The following is a 20438-nucleotide window of genomic DNA, read 5'->3' on the forward strand; positions in this document are numbered from 1 at the left end:
ATATTGAATTTTACTATACAGTTTATGTTAAGGTTAACTAGATACCATTGCTGAATCAAGTTATATCAGCCTTGCCTAATGCTGGCTTAAAATGATGGGACTTAAACAGTGATATGTTAAATGTCAGGGTTTTTAAGCTCAGTTTAGAATGATATTAAAAAAAAAAAAACTGTGTTTTACAATATACTGGTGCTTTTTTCCCCCCTGAAAGCGTTGCCCTTATTGGCTATCAAATTAAACTGTAGTTGAAGAGAAGCCATGAGGTTTGCATTCTCATTTTCAAATCTAGTTTATTTTAATAAAGAGGAAATCAACGGAACATATGCTAACAATATTTTAGGAATTGTTTGCAATGAGCATATGTAATTCTTTGGGAATTGAAGGGAAAAAAAAATCACAAAAAGTCACGATAGCTCTGATTGTTTTCTTAGAGGAGAAAGAAAAAGGAGGGAAAAATGAAGCTCCTGTGGAGATAATTGAAGCTGAAACATTTCTTGTGCTCTCGAGATGGGCTGAAGAAAGCAAATTATATGAAAAAAAACAAAGGGGGAAATGTCATGTGTTAGCTCTCCTCATTTTCTTTTTGGCTGCATGCCCAGTCTCTAAACTTGTATTAAGCTTTGCCATGGCAACAATATCAGTGAGGTGTTTTCCAGTCCAGAGTGTGCGTCTTGCTGCAGTTTTGGGAGTAGAGATTTGAAACTATCTGTAATCATACTTCGCTAAAGATGAGACTTTGGAGGTAGTGGGTATTTTGTGTGACCAGAAAGGTTAAAAAAGGAAAAACAAAGACTTTCAAAAAAAGCAAATGGAACCAACTCTGCATTAAAATTGCTTTACACTTTTTCCTATGGAAAATACTACATTCATGCCATGCTTGGAAGGGCATGAAAACAAGACCAAGCTGTGGGTTCTCTGATATTCCCTACTGAAGAGAAGCACAGCAAAGCATTTTTTAGAACAACAGTCTGAGGATCAAAAGGGTGACAGAAATTCAGGTAGAGAACTGCTGGTACTAAAGAATTTAAAGCTATTTGGGCACATGAGTTTTCTATGGACAGAACATTGTATGATCTTAACCTGGATTCTTGCCTTTGATCACTCTATAAAACCTGGGAAGACAAACTTTGAAGAGGCAAGGATACAGCTCCTACCTGCAAATGAATTCATGTAGAATTAATATTAATATAGTAATATTCCTTTTTGCTGCCATGTCAATTCACTGAGAAATAGCATTAAAAAGGAATTATTTCAGTATCAAATGTCCTGAAATTTTGTAGAAACAAATACAAGATTCCTTTGTTTTCAATTTGTACAACACTGTTTTGGTAACAAATCCAAAATACAGCACCACACCAGTTGCTCTGAGGAAAATCAACTGCACCCCTGACAAAACCAGTACAGTCCTTTTCTCTCATTTGCCCCTCTCTTAGCTGTTGTGTACTTGCAATTATTAAAGGAAATATTTAGTGATCCGAGTTAGGCAATAGAAGGATGAGAAAGAAGAAATGTTCTTTTACCAAGAGAACAATCTCCATATGTAGGAGAAGATCTCAGAAATACTTTTATCTCCGTAGGTGAGGCAGGACTGGTTCATCAAAGTACTGTTCATCAAGGCTGAGCCTAACAAGCATTTCTCAGATCACAGAGCAGCATGGAAAGGGGGAAAGGATGCACCACCACAAAAAGGTAGATTTTTTTTTGAGGAAGAAAATGTGTTCAGTGTTTGCAATGGAGTATGATTGCATATTTTGTTCAAGTACCTATTGGGTTGAAATAGCAATTATTTGTTCATTTTGAAATATGTTTCCTTGGTAAGAAGGAAATTATTTTCTTGTATCTGAACTCGGAATACTGTGCTTCAGTGTAACTGAATGTTTCTACTTCTCACTTAGCAGCTTTTTAATATAGACTACAGAAACAAACATTCCTGTAAGTGCTGCTATTTACCTGAAGGACAGGTCTGTTTTAAGAGCTCTGGATACGGACCTGGAAAATCTATGAGAAACTTATGTCTCAGTCTGAGCTGTTATGTGCCCAAAATGTACCCAAAAGTAATAATGAATTATGCCTCTTTGAGAACCTGTATTCCCAAGAGCAAAACAAACAATAAGGACTTGTTAATCACTTTGTGATTCACTGGTAAATAATGCTGTTTAAAAGCTAGGTGTGCTGGTATGACTCATTAAATTAACAATTTATTCAAGCACAAAGCTATGTCATTCTATCTATATGCTTTCTTTCTAAGAATCCATGAGTAACTGACATTATTTTGATTAGAAATTATTCTTTTGACATTATCAAAACTTATTTAAAATATTATTCATCTTTATCTTGATTGGCATGAGTACTAATCTCATTTCTTGACTGAAATCTGCCAGCTGAGGAAGATTTTGACTTATTCACAGCCAAGCAATGGAATGGCTGAGTTGTTGGAGGCAGATGTACTCTCCTGTGCCCTGCTCGGTCTTGTTTCTGATGTCCCCTCCTAAATCCTGTCAGACAGTGTCATGTTTCCCAGCCAAGGCTCCTCTCCTTTGGAAAAGAACCCAAGCATTTGAGCCAAAAGTTGATGGGAAATGACGGCTGTACCTCAAAGTTTGCTGGTTTCTAACATAGAGACAGCTTATCATTTGAGACCATGTAAATGCATTTAATTAAGCTTGTAGATTCTCAAATCTTTGTGCCGAGGCAGCTTGTAGATGTGTTGGTGGGGACTAGAGCTTGAGATATTTAAGAAATACAATTTAAAAGGTGGTGTATATAGTCAGTAGTTCAGACTGACCTTTCCAGGCAGCAGCTTCAAATCTAAGTTCGAGATCCTTCAGAATTGTAGTAGCATTAAAAAACTCACCCCTCTGAAACCACCATGTTTCTTATCTGTGTGCGCTTGTGTGCACTTAAAAGTATAGTTCTACACAAGGTATTAAGAACAATACTGCATGCTTAAAATTGTTCTCTTTCTTACATTTAGAGTTTTATTCTTATTTTACTAGTTTCTTTGCAAGTCTAAGCTAGTTCTCCCGTGAAGAATTAAAGATCTGTATTCACAGCAATAAAGCATAATATAATTGGTGTGGCCACAGCAGAACGAGACAGTATCAGAGCTAGGAAACCTGGACTGATGGCAGAGCTTAGCCTGGGTGCAATAGTGTGATATGAGGCATTATGGTGCTTCATTGCACAATATAGATGTCCACATATCTCGACATTGCCCTTCATTTTGTGATAGAGGCATACCTGGAAAAATATGGTAGTCTGAGGTATTATTTTGATTGCATATATTTCAGTCCATGATACACATAGTTTTAGCAAGGAGCACTGTAAAATTTTGTATTTTGGTGCTGCTTCTTCCTGGAGGGAAAAAACTTCTGTCGTTTTAACATATAAACTTTTACTGATATTATAGAATTAGATGGGGAAAAAAAAGGCTGCTTTTCTTAATAGTTACTCTGTAGCTGAATGAAGGACATGGACAAGGCCAAATGGTGAGTGGAAGCAATATTTTCTTTGAATGTGAGATCATTCTACTTCAGACACTTCCCATTTTGTGTTATTATTTTTTTAACTTATGCAGTCAGAAGTTAGCCACTCGGGTCCATGCCAAAGTATCTAATTAAACAGTTTATTTTTCATAACTGCTAAGGCAAATAAGAGCAGATGGTTCTCAGCACTTCAGAAGTTTAGGCTGTTTCCTTCAAGTCCTTGGTGCAAATGGCAATGAGTAGCTTTATATCCTACACTTGAAAATACTGATCTTGCCCATTAAATAACAGTTTTTAATCTATTTGCAGAATATGGCCCACAAAAGGTCTAAATTACCTTTCTGCATGAAGGGACTCATTCTCAGTAAAGAACCGTTTTATAGCTTCATGCTGTTTCTCTGGCATTGTTTCCCGTGAGGGTGAGTGTGTTCCTCAGCCAGCACTTAAAAATTACAGACAGTTTTTGAGTAAGCCCTCAGCAGTGAGTGCTCTCTTGGGTGCTCTGGTGGTGTCATTTGTATGATACTCATCAGTTGGTGACACTGAGTTAGGGCAGGGTATCAGTGAGACTGAGGTTGGCACCTCTGAGAGAACAGCAAGAAGCTGTGGGAAAGACTGAGCAAGGCAGGTTTCGGGGTGCTGGAATGACTGATGAGGGAAACGAGGATTTGGGGTAGTAGCCGCAATCAGATCTATTACATAGCTATTTTTTTTCTGCTAACAAAGAAGAAAAAACTCATCAGATGCTCTGGGTAATGTTCTAATGTTCCACCCGTGGTTCTGAGGCATTTCCCCTTTACTGTTAATATCCCTTCTGTGATGAGCCCAGTTTTGGCTTGGAAGATTTCTCCCTATCTCTGTACTGCAGCAATATTTGTTCCACATTCGCACAGCCCAGGGATTCAGTGTGCTGATGTAGGGAGGAGGAGGGGATAAAAATTTCCACCTTGTATTGTTTATGGTGAAAAGATTTCTGAATCATATCGGAACTTGAAATAGTATTTTTAAATTAAGCAGAAGGAAAGTGAAGTTTTAGTATGGATACCTTTTAGTAGAATGTATCCTGAAAATAGAAAGTAATGAGTTTTTAGTATTTCTTTGATATCTTTTCGATACCCTGATATTTATAGATGTCCAACATTTGGGTTGCACATAAGGAATCACAAATTTGGCATTGCTGTATCCATTGCTATATCAAGTGAGACAGAACAAGTTGATTTTTCTTGTGCAGCTATTTGAATATTTTTCTTGCGACAAACCCCTCCTAACATCTAGCATTTGCCATCAGCTCAACAATTCTTTTAGAAGGATTATTAAAACTTACAGTAAGGCCCAGGACTGTCTATAGAGGCAGGTCTCCTGATAAATGCATAGCACTGTAACAATGCATTTTATTAAGATGTCTGGTTTACACAAAGTAGCCCAACAATAGTGAATTGCAATTGTGCTTTGCTTGTTAGTCAAGGAGACCCCTGACCTCTAGCTGTTCCTTTTTATATCCCTAAAGGTTACATTCCTTTCTTAATAACCATTTTATGTGTTTTGGATAATAAAAGACCTGCACTTGGCTGTGATTGTTAGGAGAAGTGCTTTGGTCTGTTTTGGAGAAGGACAAGGGTCACTGTCTTTGTGTGAAAAATTGCCTCAGAAAAGTTCTTCTTTATATTATGCTTTTTTATGATTTGCAGTTTTAGGGAAGAATATCAATTTTGTTCCTTGTCCATTTCCTCTTTTCACCTCAAAAAGGAAGACAAAATTCAGTTTTGAGCCTGGGTGGCTTCCTAATTGTTGTATCAAGCTTGTGCTGTTGACTAACATGTGCTGGTTAGGGTGGATCTCCAGAAAGATTGTGAATGGCACACATTATCTAGGCCATGATGGGGATTTTGCTTCAGCTCTGGCTTCTGCTCAATAGTTGCATTCTGTCGTTTTATACATGCTGCATATTTTTTCAAGCTAATAAAGCAGCTCTTTGCTATGCATGACCCTCTCTGTGGTGTGACTGACTGATAACTGCAGCATTTTAAACCTGGCACTACATTATTAGACCTGCTGCCAGGTCCTGGTTATTTGTTAGAAATATTTCTTGCCACTGGAACTTCAGTAAGATGGAAATTAATTTTATTGGGTCATTGCAAACCTGTGGGATTTAAAGTTCTGGGATTCATCACAGCCTAGGCATTGCCTACCAAACTTGTGGATATGGAGATATGTGTTCCTAGGAAACCCCCCACAAAAAATGCATTCACCATAGTACTCTGTCATTCTGTTGCTATCAGATTTGAAATCACTTCAACTTTACTCATTTCTATAAAGAAACTTATCTAGCTGCTGAGAGACTTTTCCTCCAAATATAGATACACCTTAATGTGAGGCAGATTAAGATGTTGTTTGGGGAATATAGGATGGCTATATTCCTGTCTTTGATGGAAGGGTATTATTGCTTTTCATGGGAACTAGGTCCATTTTGTGCTTTAAGGAATAAATCACTTCAAAAGCATCTTTATACATCTTTAAGGTAAAGAGTGGACTTGGCAAATCTGATTCAGTAGTTGCCTGGTAGAAGATCTAAATAATGTTAGAAAAAACATTTTTCCATACCAGGGCACCTTAAGCCCAAAAGAAGCCCCCTGAAGAAGACACCTCTGTCCTCAGACCTCATTCTACCTCAGCTGGGATCTCCAGAGTCTGGGTTCCATGAAATATGAAAGCAAGGAAATGTCTGACAATATATTCTATACAGAGAAGTCCATCTGTTTATCTGTTTATTCCAGTCTGAAGTAGCCAGTCTTAAAGCCCAGGCCACACTTGTTTAGAGTGGCTTATGAAGTTAAATGTAGGAGTTACTGGTCCATTGAGGAAAACAAAGGTGAAGGAGAAATGTTTCCTTTATGTAAAATATGTTACATTCTTGCTCTTTTTAAGCTGTTTATTCTCTAGTATATGGAAGTGTTTTAAGAATTTTTGTCAATTTTTCCTTGGAAGAATGGAACTGCAAACTCAGACTTCACCAGGGATGATGTTTTGGGGTGTGATGACCTTTTTTTAATGACTGCCAAGACAGGTGTGTTGAGGGCAACAAAGTTTCTTTAATAAACTTTCACCTTCTTCATTGTCTTAGCTTATGCAGATAATAAAACAAGAAAGGGTATGTTAAATAAGATGTAAAAATCTTACAGTGATGCTCTGTTCTCATTGGTAAGAGGTTCTATTTAAAGTTTTTCACTTTAGCTGAAGGAAAGGATCTGACTATGTTTCACATGAAACGTGATAGTAATCAAAACAATGAAAGTTACCATGAGTCACCATTTGTTTTATGGTTTCTGTTTACTGTCTTCCTAACCCTACATCAGCCTAAGTAGGCCCCACATCCACCCTCAGACTTTTTATTTTTTTAAGAAAAGCATTACAACAGAAGGACTTTTCTGGAAAGAAAGTGAATAAAGAAAAATGATATCGAGTGAAGAAGGGACTGAGAGGTCTTCGGGGGAAATCAACAATATGTTGAAATGGAGACATGTGACTCACTTGGTTTCTGTATAATGAATTTTCTTGTCTTTCACTCAGTTCTAATGTAAAAATAACAAGTTTTGAAAGGTAAGCTTGAAAATTAGCACTGCTTAGAGCTATTAGCTTAATAGATTCTGTTTAGTAGTTTACAGTCACGGATAATGCAAGGTGCCAGTAAATAAATAGCAGAGAGTAGGAGAATACAAAATAGAAGTTATATATGTGCATGAAGAATCTACTTGTTGTAAGGCATGCAGCCTAAACCTATATAGGAGGAAATTCTTTACCTTATGTATGCAAATATCCTTCATTTGTTACCAGAGTATGTAAGTGTTTCTTGCACATGCCAAAGGCCAAGATCTTTAGGGTATATGGAATGTAATATACTCATAAGCAGTACTCACATCATCCTATTAGGGACTTCCTGGAACATCTAATACCAAGGTAAAGATACAAAGTGGAACAGAAATCTGTGAATATGAAGGACTGTTGCAGAGGCAGGCATAATTTGCCTGAGATTTCTATGCTCTAACCCAAATATCAGATTTGCTCTGCTTTCATGGATGGTGTGTTCTTGAACAGAATGGATGGAGAATAACACACTGACAATAAATAATTCAGTATTATATTCCCTGTAGGTGTAGGTAATTTTATAAGACGTTAATGTCAAAGACTGAAATTCAAAAGTGCGGATAATTTGACTTCTGACTGTCCATTATCATATACATGAAGTTGATTTTATTTTCAGGGGTGCCAAGTGCAGAGATAAATATTTTTATTTTCATAATTTGTAATGCATGATGGATTTTGAAATTCCAGCCAATATTAATCTCATTTTGCTGCGAGAACCATTTTCGTGTTAAAATGGTACTCCAGTTCATGCTATTTTTCATTATAAGCTCTTTGAATCCTAAGAGCTGCAGTGCAAAATAATTATAGTAATTTGAGGAGTCTTAGTATGTGAAACAATGGCCTTCTGAATTGCCTCATTGTGGCTGGGAAAATGAAATGAATAATGTATCAACTTGAAAAACATTTTATAGAATATGTCTGACCATGAAAGAGAAAGTAGGAAATAAACCTCACTTCTCTTTAGACAATAATGTCTATTTTTTTCTCTTCAGTGAGAAGTTATCAGTTTGTAGTCAGTTCCTAGGTGGCAGATGTTTTTAAAACACAGAACAAAGGCAGGATCCCCGTCCCAGACTTTATAATCTGCGTACAAACAGGCAGCAGGTGGGTGCAGTGGATGTGTAAAACCAGAACAATGAGAAGAGAGGGGTCAGCACTGGCAGGATCAGAACTGACTCTGGGTTGTCCAGGTTTAGATTCTATTGTGGTGAATTGCTGTTTGGGAAGAGTTGGAAAAATACAGAGGGTTGTTCTGGAGAATCCTAATTTACTGGGTACTTATGCTGCAAAGACCTTATTAGCAATTCAGAGCAGAATTCAAGCACAGGTTTGACATTCTGTTTCCTCTGATCTCTTTGGTTGTTTGAAGTAGAGCTTTATGGAATGACCTCTAAGATTAACCATCAGTGTGTCAGTGCTAGCAATCATTTAGATAAGATTGCAGTATGCTTCTAATAATGACATAATTTGCAATTCTTACCTGCACCTGTCTATGGTTTATCTTTCTGCACTCTGTGGTTACCCATTATCATGTGTCATGCAAAGTTTGTGTTTCTGAGTTAATATACAAAATCTTGTCAATACATAATGGGATTAAAGAAGATCACATCATGTTTAGTTATTCTGTTATTATGGCCAAAATATATGGTAAATTACTTATTATTGCATTCTGTTTATGCTGAAATTCTGTGACTCATTTTCTGAAGATCCTCTTTTATGCCTTGTCATACTTTCTTCTTTGCTGAAATTAATTGTTTCCCTGTAAATGGTGGCCATACCTTTCATTTTTACTCAGTTACTAGAGTAACTAATAGGACCTTTTAGCTTTGGATTTTCCTACTAACATGAAAAATCTGTAAAAAACAAGCTGTAAGAGGCAAAAAAGGGGAAATATTCTGCTACTTCCTTCGTGTTGGCTTTGATACCTTTTTAAAGCTGCAATGAATTTACAGTTTTTTTCCATGTTGTATAAGCAGTATCACCGTTCAACAGTTAAAGCTGCCTATTGCAAGATATTCAGCATTAAAGTCTCAGAACTATGGATTGTTGTAAGTAGAGGGAGATTACTCAGGGGAAGCATCATTCCACATTTACTCCATTTTAATGCTTTTGCTGTTGTAGGGGAGATAAGGCTAAATGAACTTCTGTTCTGACCCACCAAGGCTCTTATGTTCTTCTTCAGTGTACACTGATGGGAGCAGAAGTATATTTTGAAGTTCTATGGGAATAGAGAGATGAAAACTTTCCTGCAGTATTTTAATTTGTGAGCATTAGGGTTACTCTGTCACTTCATTAAACAGTAACATTTTTGCCAAATCTAATTACTAATTAATAAAGTTATTAAATTAGGGAAAACGGGAAATTGAAGATCTTTGAGCCCAAGGGATCTGGTATTAGGGGTGAGCTCTATGGTATGTTTGGGGAGTCCTTATTATTCCAAGTCTCAGTTTTTAGTCTGTAAAATGTGCATCATATTCTTTCCTTCCTCACTTCCTTTGTTTATTGAGAACTCGGATACACAGCTAGTTTTATTAGCTATGATTTCAGGTGGAGCCTGGAAGCTCACATTTCATTGTAACTGCTTATATTAAAGCACAGTACTTCACCTGTTATTTAGGACATACAATGTAATCTATGTAAAGTTGAGAAGTATAAGGGCATGTTTTAAGATATTTTTACAAATATTGAACTATGTGCTATAATTCTAACATTAAGTCTTGTTTTATTCCTGGGAGAAAACCTATGTATTCAGGTCAGCTCAATGGGAATTTGATCTGAATAATGACTTGAGCACTTAGTCTAAGGGGACATTTTCTAAGAAAGAGGTCATTGGTGTGATTACAGGTTGCAGGATTAGGACCTTCAGGTAAAAGTGGTCAGACTCTGTATTGAAATGGAGCAATAGTTTTAATTATGTATTTCTGCACCTGTACTACTGGTTATAAACTTTAGATTTAATAAATTGCACCAAAAGTTTAAACGTATGCTAACAGCCACTGCACAATCTATTCTGTTTGGCCAGATTCAAATGCTCACAGGTACCAGACAATGAAGTGTGAGTGATTGCTTTTTTCAAGTCTAACAGCAAAAGGAAAGAAATAAAAAGCTGGTAAACCTCTTTAAGCACACATTTTTGGCCTGTGTGGGAGAAGCTTTTGTATTCTCTTTGCTTACCTGTGTACATTTATATTGGCACTTAGAAAACTGAATTCCCACTCAACTTGGGGCCAGGGCTTTAAATGTATTTGCAGTTTTGCACACAACTGGATATATTGGTATCTGACATGACGTTAAATTACTTTTAGTGAGAGTAATAGCTGAAGCAGATTGCTACCATGTTGAAACTACTTTGAAGTTCTTAGTTTTTATTTTATAATAGTCAAAACTTATGGAGCATGCCAGGGATGTACCAGCTCCTTGTCCATAAAATAAGACAGAAATTGTATTCCTTTAGGGATTTTCTTCAGGATTTCATTATGTATTCTTATCACTTTTATTCTGTGTGGATGCATTTTATAATGTGTTTTCAGTGGTATCTGATATTTGTATTCCAGTCAGTACCTACACCACACTCAGATGTTCTGTTGCACCTGGGGATACTGCAGAGGAATTATTGGGGCACCAGCCTGTTGGAAAACCTGGCTGGGGACATGACAGGAGAAAAAGCTGCAGTCAAGGGATTTTTGGTTCTGAGGTATTGTTGGAGAGAGCAGTGAACAGGGTCTTAGGAGACCTGGGCTTCTGATGTACAAAATAAATAAGGAGAGCAACTGGGAAAATGAAAATGTGAATCTCAGCTGAGAGATATTTCTTACTTCAGTTTTCCCTGCTACCTCTCCCAGCAGCAGTGCTGTTTAAAGAAGTGGGATGTAGTTCTGAGGGTGGGAGGAGAAGAGTGTGATGTGAAGACAGAGGCAGCTTACTAATGTGGAAGAATCTGTCAAGCTTCATGAATTTAAATATCTGCTTCTAGTTCTGGTTAACCTTCTACACATACATGGTGTATGCAAACAGTGACTTTGGGAATCTCATGTGTTAGAAATATATAAACAGAATATCTTCTAGAAGAGTTATTTTCTCTCGAACTGTCACTCATTGCCTCTTTATGCTTGATGTTATTCAAATTGAATGCAGTGCTACAGTTTCTTTGGAAGTTTCTGTTCCGACAAAGAGACCCTGGGAATGCTGCAGTACATTCATATGACCTTCAGACTGCCTGATTTCTTCCAAAATGGAAGAAATTATAAGCTGTACTTCTTTGGAGGGAACCTTCCATCCCCCAAAGCCACTTCTGAAAGTAATGATATTAATTGATCAAGGGAACAAAAAATCTGCGTTCAACAATTTTATTCAGCAAGAATTGATTTACCGACTTTGCTTTCTATAGTTTGAAATCCCACTAGTAAAAGTCTTCAGTATAGGTTTGTGGCCCACTGGTTTGATAGGGCACCAAGTATTCCTGCTTTCTTTGAAAGATCTTTAACAGGTATTGGGAAAATATTGCTAACCTTGGCATAGGATGATCTGCATTTTGGTGTGAAGAGCTGTAGTGTGATGATAGGTGTTTATGCTTTCAAAAGGTAAGTGAGTTATTTATGAGAACTGTACCCCTTGTTGTTCTGAAGCAGCTGCAGTGCTGTCAGCTTCATCTATTACTGAGCCATGTGGGGTTTGTAGTTAGGTTTTGGTTGGTCTTTTTTATTTTAAGTTTTTTGTTATTATTTTGAACCAAGATGTTTTTAAACTTATTTGAGTATAGGAGCTTCTGTAGGACTGATTTCTATTGGTGGCACTTGTGCATCTAAATATATTTTAAAAACTGTGATCCAGGTGCTTTTATGTTTCTTTAAGTTTTTGAATGCCTTTACAAATCAAGTTTTAAATGCCTACTTAGCTCTGTTCTGCTCCCATCTTGAAGTGCGGAAGCACAGGAAACTACTGGAGTGTGCTCTCAGGGAGATTGTTGTGGCTGTCTCATCAGAGATGCCCTAGAACCCTCTTAAAAGCTTACTGAAGTTTGTGGAAAGAATCTCTTTAACCTTGTTGGCATTTTATTTAGCCCATGAGCTTGTCAGGCCTGTAGCTGTCACTTTATTTTATATTTGTACAATTTCAGGCACCACAAGACCATTCTTCATTGATCTCTGGGCACTGTCACAGCAATATGCAGTTACCTTAAAATACATATTAAATGTTTCATTCATTATTTATCATATCTCATTTCAGTTGTGGTACTCATTTTGCTATACTTGTGTGCTAACAATTTAGAGAGAGATGGGCAGTGGAGAAGTTCAGCTTTTTGTTTCCATTCTGGTGACCTTTAGGTTCTAGAAAGCCTTCTTGAGGTCATAAGGTTGCAGTTTTGGAAATCCATGAAACCACAGTATCTCCTTTTATGGGCTGGAATTAAAGCAGACTCTGTAATGTGTCATCTAAGTTGCAGTGGAATGGTCACTGGTTCTAAGAAAGGGTTGAATGTTGTAGGAATCCCCTGAAAGCAGATGTGGGTCAGGCTCCTGGCCTGTGCAGGAGTGTTGGGAGCAAGGGGTGATTGGCCATGACTCCTGGACACTGCTGCACAATGTGTGCTGCTCTAGAGAATATTATCTGGGCTGGGAACAGTGTGCTGCAGTGGAAGGGATTGGGATTTAGGAAGCTGTTATGCTCGCCCCGTAACAGAAGCAAAATGCTTCACCTTGTTTTTTCTAAGGACAAATGCTCTTTTCCTCACAGACAGCAGGGAGAGTGGACTAGAGCAAATCATTAATAGAAACTCCTGAACTCCCTCATGTTCTGGTGATTTCTGGCAATGGTGAATGCTGGTCAGGGTGTTGGAGGGAATGTAGAAAACTCCAGTGGAGAAAGTTAAGTTTTGTGCCTGTGCTCCTGCAAGTTTTGGCAGCTTGTAGAGAAGATCAGTGTCTATTATGCTGTGTAGTAAGATAGAAGAAAGGACTGAAAATCTAAGAAAAGGAAGCATATAAGGCATAACCTCCAACAGTTAAATATGCATAAACTTACAGACTGCTCTGGAAGCAAGGGGTCAGACTCCAAATGCTTGGTGTGTTCTTGGGCTGTGTGCTAAAATAGCTGTGCATCAGGCTGACCTGACAGGCAAGACTGTGGCTGAGGTTTGTTGTGCTGGCAGGCAGTAAAGGCTCTTTCACTGGCTCAGCTGCCTCCTGGCAGTGGGATCTGGCTGTGAAGTCAATAAGGATGCATACATTCACAATCCAAATCTCCCATGGATTCAGGCCTAGGCCTTCCCCATAAGCAGGTAGGACTTTCTGTCTGGATGAATTTATGGCTCTCAGATATTGTACATTTCATTCAGGCCATTGTGAGCATCCAGAATGTTCAACATCCATTGTGTCCTGAACCACACATGTCTAAGCACACAATGCAGGATGTTTGCCCTTCACTTCTGCAGCAACTTTGCAGTGCTCAGCATCTATTTGTAACTTGAGTCTGACACAATCCCCTATTATACATAATAAGGACGTTTCCATAATACCTTAAAACTCTGCTCAAAGTGCTGGAAAAACCTTAACAAATACCTCCAAATAACACTATTCTGCAAAGGAAAAGAGAAGCTGAAATAGTTCCTCAAATCTCCCAAGAAAGCAGTAATATAGTCTTAAATAGTTGTCATTTCATGACCCTTGGGGTCTGCTGTCAGTGTTTTTTTGGATATTAGAGTTGGCAAGAGGGTTAAAAAACTTAGAGTCCACACTCAGGTAACTATACTGCTTCTAATGTGGTCTGCTTTTTCTTGGTCTAATTTACTATCATACTTGTGGGAAAGAATTGTGTTGTGATGATACCAGGTAAGTAATATCTTTTTTCATGTGCTGGTCATGAAAGTTCTGGATATTTTTCTCTCTGCACTTTCTGTGTTAATTAACCACTTAACTTCTGTAAATGAGCTTAGGCGCAGAGTCTGAGCTTGTAACATTCTGCTCTCTAAACTGGGCTTAAACAGACACAATATTGAAGAGCAGCTATCCTTAGAATGGCTAAATAGATAGCTGCATTAAAAGTAGTGTTAGATTTTTCTGCTCATCTCATAAAATAGAAATTGTGTGAAATTATCTTTCAATATTTGCTTTTCCCTTTATATTTATGAACACCTGGTCACAGCTATAGTAAGGGTAAAATTACCACATTCTGCCTTCTATTACTTTCATCCAGCTTCTGCAGGAGCAAGAGAGTTCCAAGCTTTTACATAAAAGTGAATGCTAAAACATGCCTGAAAACAGCCCTACTTTTGAAACAACAGCAAGACAATAATGTTGGTGGATCTGGTGAATAAAAACATGCATAAAACCCCAATGCTGTGCTCACAGTTTTTCTCCCAGCTATAAAATTCCCGGTACTCCAGCAGGTGGCAGTGAGCAACAGTCTGAAATTTGAATGCTGCAAAAATGAAGAATAATTTCCACACTGAAACTTAAAAGATACTGGATTAATATAGGAACTAAATGAAACAGATGTGGCAGGTACCTTTAAAACAACTAAACAAATGAAACACATTTTTCACAGACTTGTAGCTTCTAAGGCAGCCCTTGAAGGTGACATTTTCCTGCTCCCTATGTTGCCTCTATTTTCTCCCTGGGTGGGTGCTGCAGCTTTATGCTGTGATGCAGTGTTGTGGAGGCAAGCATTGTTGGCTTTACTGCACAGAAAACAATTCACTCTGTTAGATTAATAGAAATGCAGAATGTGTTTTGAATAGCTCATTGTACATCTAGGTGGCTTTTCATGGAAGGCATAATGAATTGGATTGGGATAGGCAATTTAATTTATTACAGCTGTCAGCCAGTGAGCACTGCTGCACTTGATTTGTTTTGGTGCCTCTTGCAGGTTGCTGCCGAGGTGGTTGTCATTACACTTCATTTTGTGAACTACTCAGGTGGGGGAAACATATAAAGGAAAAGGTTACTGGGCAGGAAGGGAGCAGAGCTTCCTTTCCTATAGATGTGAGGAAAGCACTAGGAGAAAAAAGTTATTTTCTGGTTAAGCCCTTTTGGACTGAGATATACATTGAACCTTTGTTTAATTATATGACATTAGTGGTTAAATCAAGACCTAAATACATCCTGTTGTTCCCTGGTATAGTTTACCTTGCTCTGTAGGGAGGAAATAAATACTTTCTATAATGAACAAAACAGAACTGAAAGCCAGATTTAATGATTGATTTTGTTATTCATTTACTTACCAGTCTAAATATAAACGTCAAGGTCTTGGGTGCTACTGACAAATAATGACATCTCTGAGGGTGGAGGTTCATTTTTTGCTTCTGCTCTTCTCCAGCTGGGGCATCTGGTCTTCCACTGAGTGGTATTTTTGTGTTTGAGGTGTCCTGAAATGTCCCTGATTTTTAAGGATCCACACAAACTCCCTGAGTCTTACTTTGCAAGAGACTGCAAGGTGAGACAAACTGTCTTGCAGATGTAGAGAGCTGTGGCCCTCTTGTCTAATTGCAGTTGGATTAACTTGTCCTCTAGGAAAAGGAGGTGAGATTTCTTTCCCTTGTATCTGGACCCTTCCTGAAAGTCAGTGTGAATGTGCTCCTTAGCCCTATTACACCTATTCTTGGCTAGAGTTCCAGTGTGCTTCAGCTGTGCTTGTCCTGCAAGGAGCTTGACTTAGCTTCAGGGGATAAAGGCGAGGTCTAAAAGGTGAAGGGACATGCTTCTTTCATTCCAGTCAAATTTTGGGGGGAAGTGGTGAATAAGAGGTGCTTAGCTTCTGCTGTGTGTCAGATGGTGAAGAAAACACTGCTGCACAATGGTGCTGTTGGAAGTGAAATGATGTCCAGGAAGCCACATCAACAGAGGGTGGTGACCATGGCTGGAGCCCCTCTGGTGGGATGCTGAGGTGTGACTGAACTATATTAGCACAGCGCAAAGCTCCCTGAAGTGAAGGGGTAGAAAGACCCCTCCCCCCTTTTTTTTTCCCACTCTGGTTCTTAACTTATCTCTCTGGGCATTAGAAGAGATTTTGTAACTACACATGTAGTCCTTCCTGCAGAAAACTAAAATTTTAGATGTGATTTTTGTGGATTAAATAGAAGTAGGAAAAAATCCTGTGGCTGGAAAAAGGGGGCTTTAAATTAAGCCCTTTCACTTTGGCATGCTCATAGTATTTTCAATATTCCAGTTTTACTAATTTTCTCATTTTTTTATATGTAAATTGACAAAAGATGGAAAGGGTGAATAAAGCAAAAACCTTCTGGATTTGTTTGAATAAAATCTTCCAGACTGAGCAAAAAGAAATGTAGAGAGGTTTAAGTTTGATTTAAGGTAGCATGCTTTGGTTCTGTTACTTAGTTATTGTCATGGAATGAAATAAACTAAATATCTAAACAGCTTAGCTTGCTATTTAGCAGTGCATTTGTTTTAATCAGGTTAGTTACTTATTGATAAAGGCATCACTCCTGTGTAGTGTATCAATATAGATAATGTTTTTATTGGCATCCTAAGGAGCTGGTTATGAATGTCAGAGAAGGGCAACCCTGCTGCTTCCAAATGTAAATCAAGCATTTGGTCCTAAGTGTGTAAGCAGAGCTGGACAGGTATTGGAGGACTTAATATACCAGAAGTCGTTAGTCTTAAAGACTAAGAAGTAGTCCAGTAATACCAAAAGTTCTTAGTCTTTCTATAGGTATACCCACCTTTCCTGCCATGACTGAGTGCCAGTGCCCTGGAAAAAAATAAAATCCTCCCTTTTCAACTCCTCTTAAAATTCTGGTTATACACTGAAAGCAGTGAGAACCCTTCATTCCCCTGGAGTGAGCCATGAGAATCCCTGCATTTGAGGTGAATTAAGTTTCATATCATGGTATGAGAAATGAAAGTGCCTCAACTCTAACTCCAGATGCTGCTTTTTCAGTTGCTGGAGAGGTGGCTGCCTCAGTGACCTCTCCTGCCATTACCAGTGCATCCTTCCTGAGTGATGGATTGAAAGGTGTGCTTTTCAGCTTCACATGTCAAAACAAATGAAGCAGTTTCAGTCTTTGAATACAGCAGCCAGTCTGAATGTAAAGAGAAAAGTGAATTATAAAAGATGACTTATGCCACTAAGGTCATCATGGTGAAGAGAGCTGAATGTTCTTTTCATCAACTGGAATACTGTAAGGGAGACAGGGAAGAGCCCAGCTCCTGTGTTATACCTGTGTGATTCTGGCAGGGCACTGGTGAAATGAATGTATCACTGTGAGTGTGCTAATTCAGAGCAAAACAGAATCTGGACAGGGTTACACTGGGAGGAACTGATTTATGTCAACTTCAAATGTACCTAGGTGATCTGTGTTTAAAATTTTTATTGAATTCAAGCTTTTGGATGTTGGGAAGACAGCAGGCTATATCACCAAGTTGCTATGGATTTAAAAATCCACTTTGAAACACACACCCCAACATTTTGTTAGCTGTGAGCTTCCATGCACATTCCCACTGCAGTAAGTTGGAATTTTTTCCATTAATTTACTGGCACTTTCGCACAACTGTCTTTTTGGAGATGGTGAGATTATACAGGTGGTGTTTTGGACTTTTTCAAAAGTGAAAGAGTGCACTCTAACCTAGTTGATCAGTGAAGTGGCATGTGAGGAGACTGTGAGGTGATGAATCCTAAATACAGGGAAAACAATTGAGCTGGGTAGGAAGTAGACATTATTTTTGACAGGTTTTAGATCTTAAAAGAAGAAAACACATTTTAAAACTTTGTAATTAAAAAAAGTTTTAAAGGTCTTTCAGCTGGATCTAAAGCTTGCATTTTCAGAAAAATTAAAGACAATTATTTCTTTGTCAGCTTAAGAACATGATTTTTACATGGCAGATTTTAAACAAGCAGTTTTTAAGTGGTGCCTAACACTGTTGAAAGGTCAATTTTAATTTTCTTCTAAAATTATATTAAGAAAAATTTTTTGAAGTGGTACTTTGATTTATGACTAATCATCTTTCTGCTCTCCCACCAATTTTAGCTAAATGTTTGACTCACAATAGACAATAAATGGATGCCTGACTATCATCTTTCTATAGGGCAGAGGCTCATAAAGTTGAGTCCACTTTGTTCAGTCTCTAATTTGATAGAAACTTTTAATAACCTGTCTCAATTGCAGCTGTCTGTGACTCACTCGTCTTTTGAGTTTTCCCAACATGTTGGTTTTGCACTGACAAAATCTGAAAACCTCTCATATATCCAAATCTCCCATGCTTTCTAAGATTTTTCACTGCAATTGCAGGCTTGGTCTTAGGAAAAGGACTTTATTTTGGTGTGGATGGAGCAGGTTTCTGTTAGTTTTCTTCTTTGGAGCTGTACACATGGGATATTTTTGTTTCTATCGTTGTTTATCACTTCTGTTGATATCTCTGGTAATGCCTGTTGTGTCTTTCACTGAACTTTATACATCCAGCAATATAAAAACTGAGTGGGTAGAATCCTGCACAACATTAGCAGCGAGTTCCAAAAATACAGTTCAGTAAGCTCCTAGTCATCAAAAACCTATATTTTAAGCATACGATAAATTTATTTTTTGAGTACAACAAATCTTACTTTAGTATCTTCCTGAATTGGTATTTGAAAAATAATGGAGACAAATAATACTAAAAGTATTTTTAGCTATGTTACAGCAACTACATGTTTTGGTTTATTTAATATTGAGACTGTTTGTAAGTGGAGATAAATTATGTGATTAATTTTAGACACACTCAAGTAGGAAGCCAAGGATGGGTTGGAGATGCTGCAAGGCTGTCGCTTCACTCCTGTGAGCAGCTGCTCTGATTGGGAAGACATGGATGCTTTGATTCTTCAAGTGTTTTAAACTATTTATCCTATACGAATGCTAAGTACCAGAATGAGTTTGAAAATGAGTTTGAAGCTTCTGCTTTTTCTAGTATTTGGGAAACAGAGTGATGGGAGAGGAATGACCCTGGAGCCCTTAGCATGGGCTCTAATTAAAGAGGTGCTTGGATTCCAGTCCAAAGAAGAATGACTTATGTATCTGGCAATCATCTCAGAATTTGAGAGTATGGCCTCCCAAGCCTTACCACTGAAGACTTTGAATTGCTCCCTGAGTAGCTCTGTACTTCTTTGAGTTGTTTCTTTGTATACAGTCCTTAACTTAAAAAAATTAAAAAGAGAAACGTAAGGCTGCAAATAACACAAACTAGTATTCAGAGGAGTAGCTGTGTGGTTTGCTTAATTCATCTTTGAAGAAGGTGGGAATTAGCATAGAAGTATTGATGTCTTTCTGGAGTTAGCTGCAGTAGCTGGAGTCTCCTTGAGGGCCTGCTGAACTTGCTCCTCAATCTTTAAAATTACAAATATTGTGATATGAACATCTAAGAGGATTTGGTTAAGTAATCTCATGTTCAGTGCTTTCTGAATGGTCTGATAGGCTGGTTTGGCTCAGGTTGTGTGAAGGAACCTGCAGTACATGGTGGAGTCCACTGTGCTATCATCTGGCTGGAGTGGTATTTTAGTGGTGGGTGTAGATGATGAGCAGATAGGGGAAGAAGCATTGAGTATCAAGGAGGGTTAGGTGAATCCAGTCGGATTTTATTTTCTGTTGCTCACAGTTGTGGCCCATCTGCAGCTCTCATAAAAAGAATAGGTTGGCTGCTGCAGATGCTTGTGTAGCTGTAATTAACAGTGCAGTGTGATCTGAAGAATTCAGTCAAGTGCAGCAGGATAGATGCTAGTCAGGCTTGGCTTTTTTGGCTTGTTGACATCTTATTGTAGGTGACACTTTCATCAGCTCATTTATTGCACTGCTACTTCTATAAGTGATTGTCAATGAGGGGACTATATCAGGCTGTTTACAGCAGCAAGGTGAGTCAGGATTTTTTAGCCTTCTCCCTTTTTATGAGGAAGACTGACAGTCAGTCCCAGCCAGTATCAGATTGATGGCTGCATTGAAACCATTTCCTATCGCTTTTAAACTGATGTGGCCCCTGGGTGGCTGGAGGATTGAGTGGGTACAGGAATTGATGGTACGAACTCTCTAGTGGGGTCTATTTCTGCATTTGCAGATAAGCTGCTGTTGATTAGTTTTAGGAGTTATTTTATATCTTATGTTTGAATTACTCAGCTGCTTTTTGCCAGAGGCTTTTTTCCTGTAGTTAATTATAGGATTATAATTGCGAATGAAGTGATAAGCCACAAAAGAGTTTGTATTCCTAAACTGCTGGTGCATGTATTCAGAGTATTGTGCGGCACAAGCAGCATAGGAAGTGACATATGATGCTTGCACTGTTTTGTACAAGACCTATTTTTTTCTATAATATCTTGTATATTTAAAAAAGACAAGAT

This window comes from Taeniopygia guttata, chromosome 8 (assembly GCF_048771995.1).
Source record: "Taeniopygia guttata chromosome 8, bTaeGut7.mat, whole genome shotgun sequence".
Classification (NCBI taxonomy): domain Eukaryota; kingdom Metazoa; phylum Chordata; class Aves; order Passeriformes; family Estrildidae; genus Taeniopygia; species Taeniopygia guttata.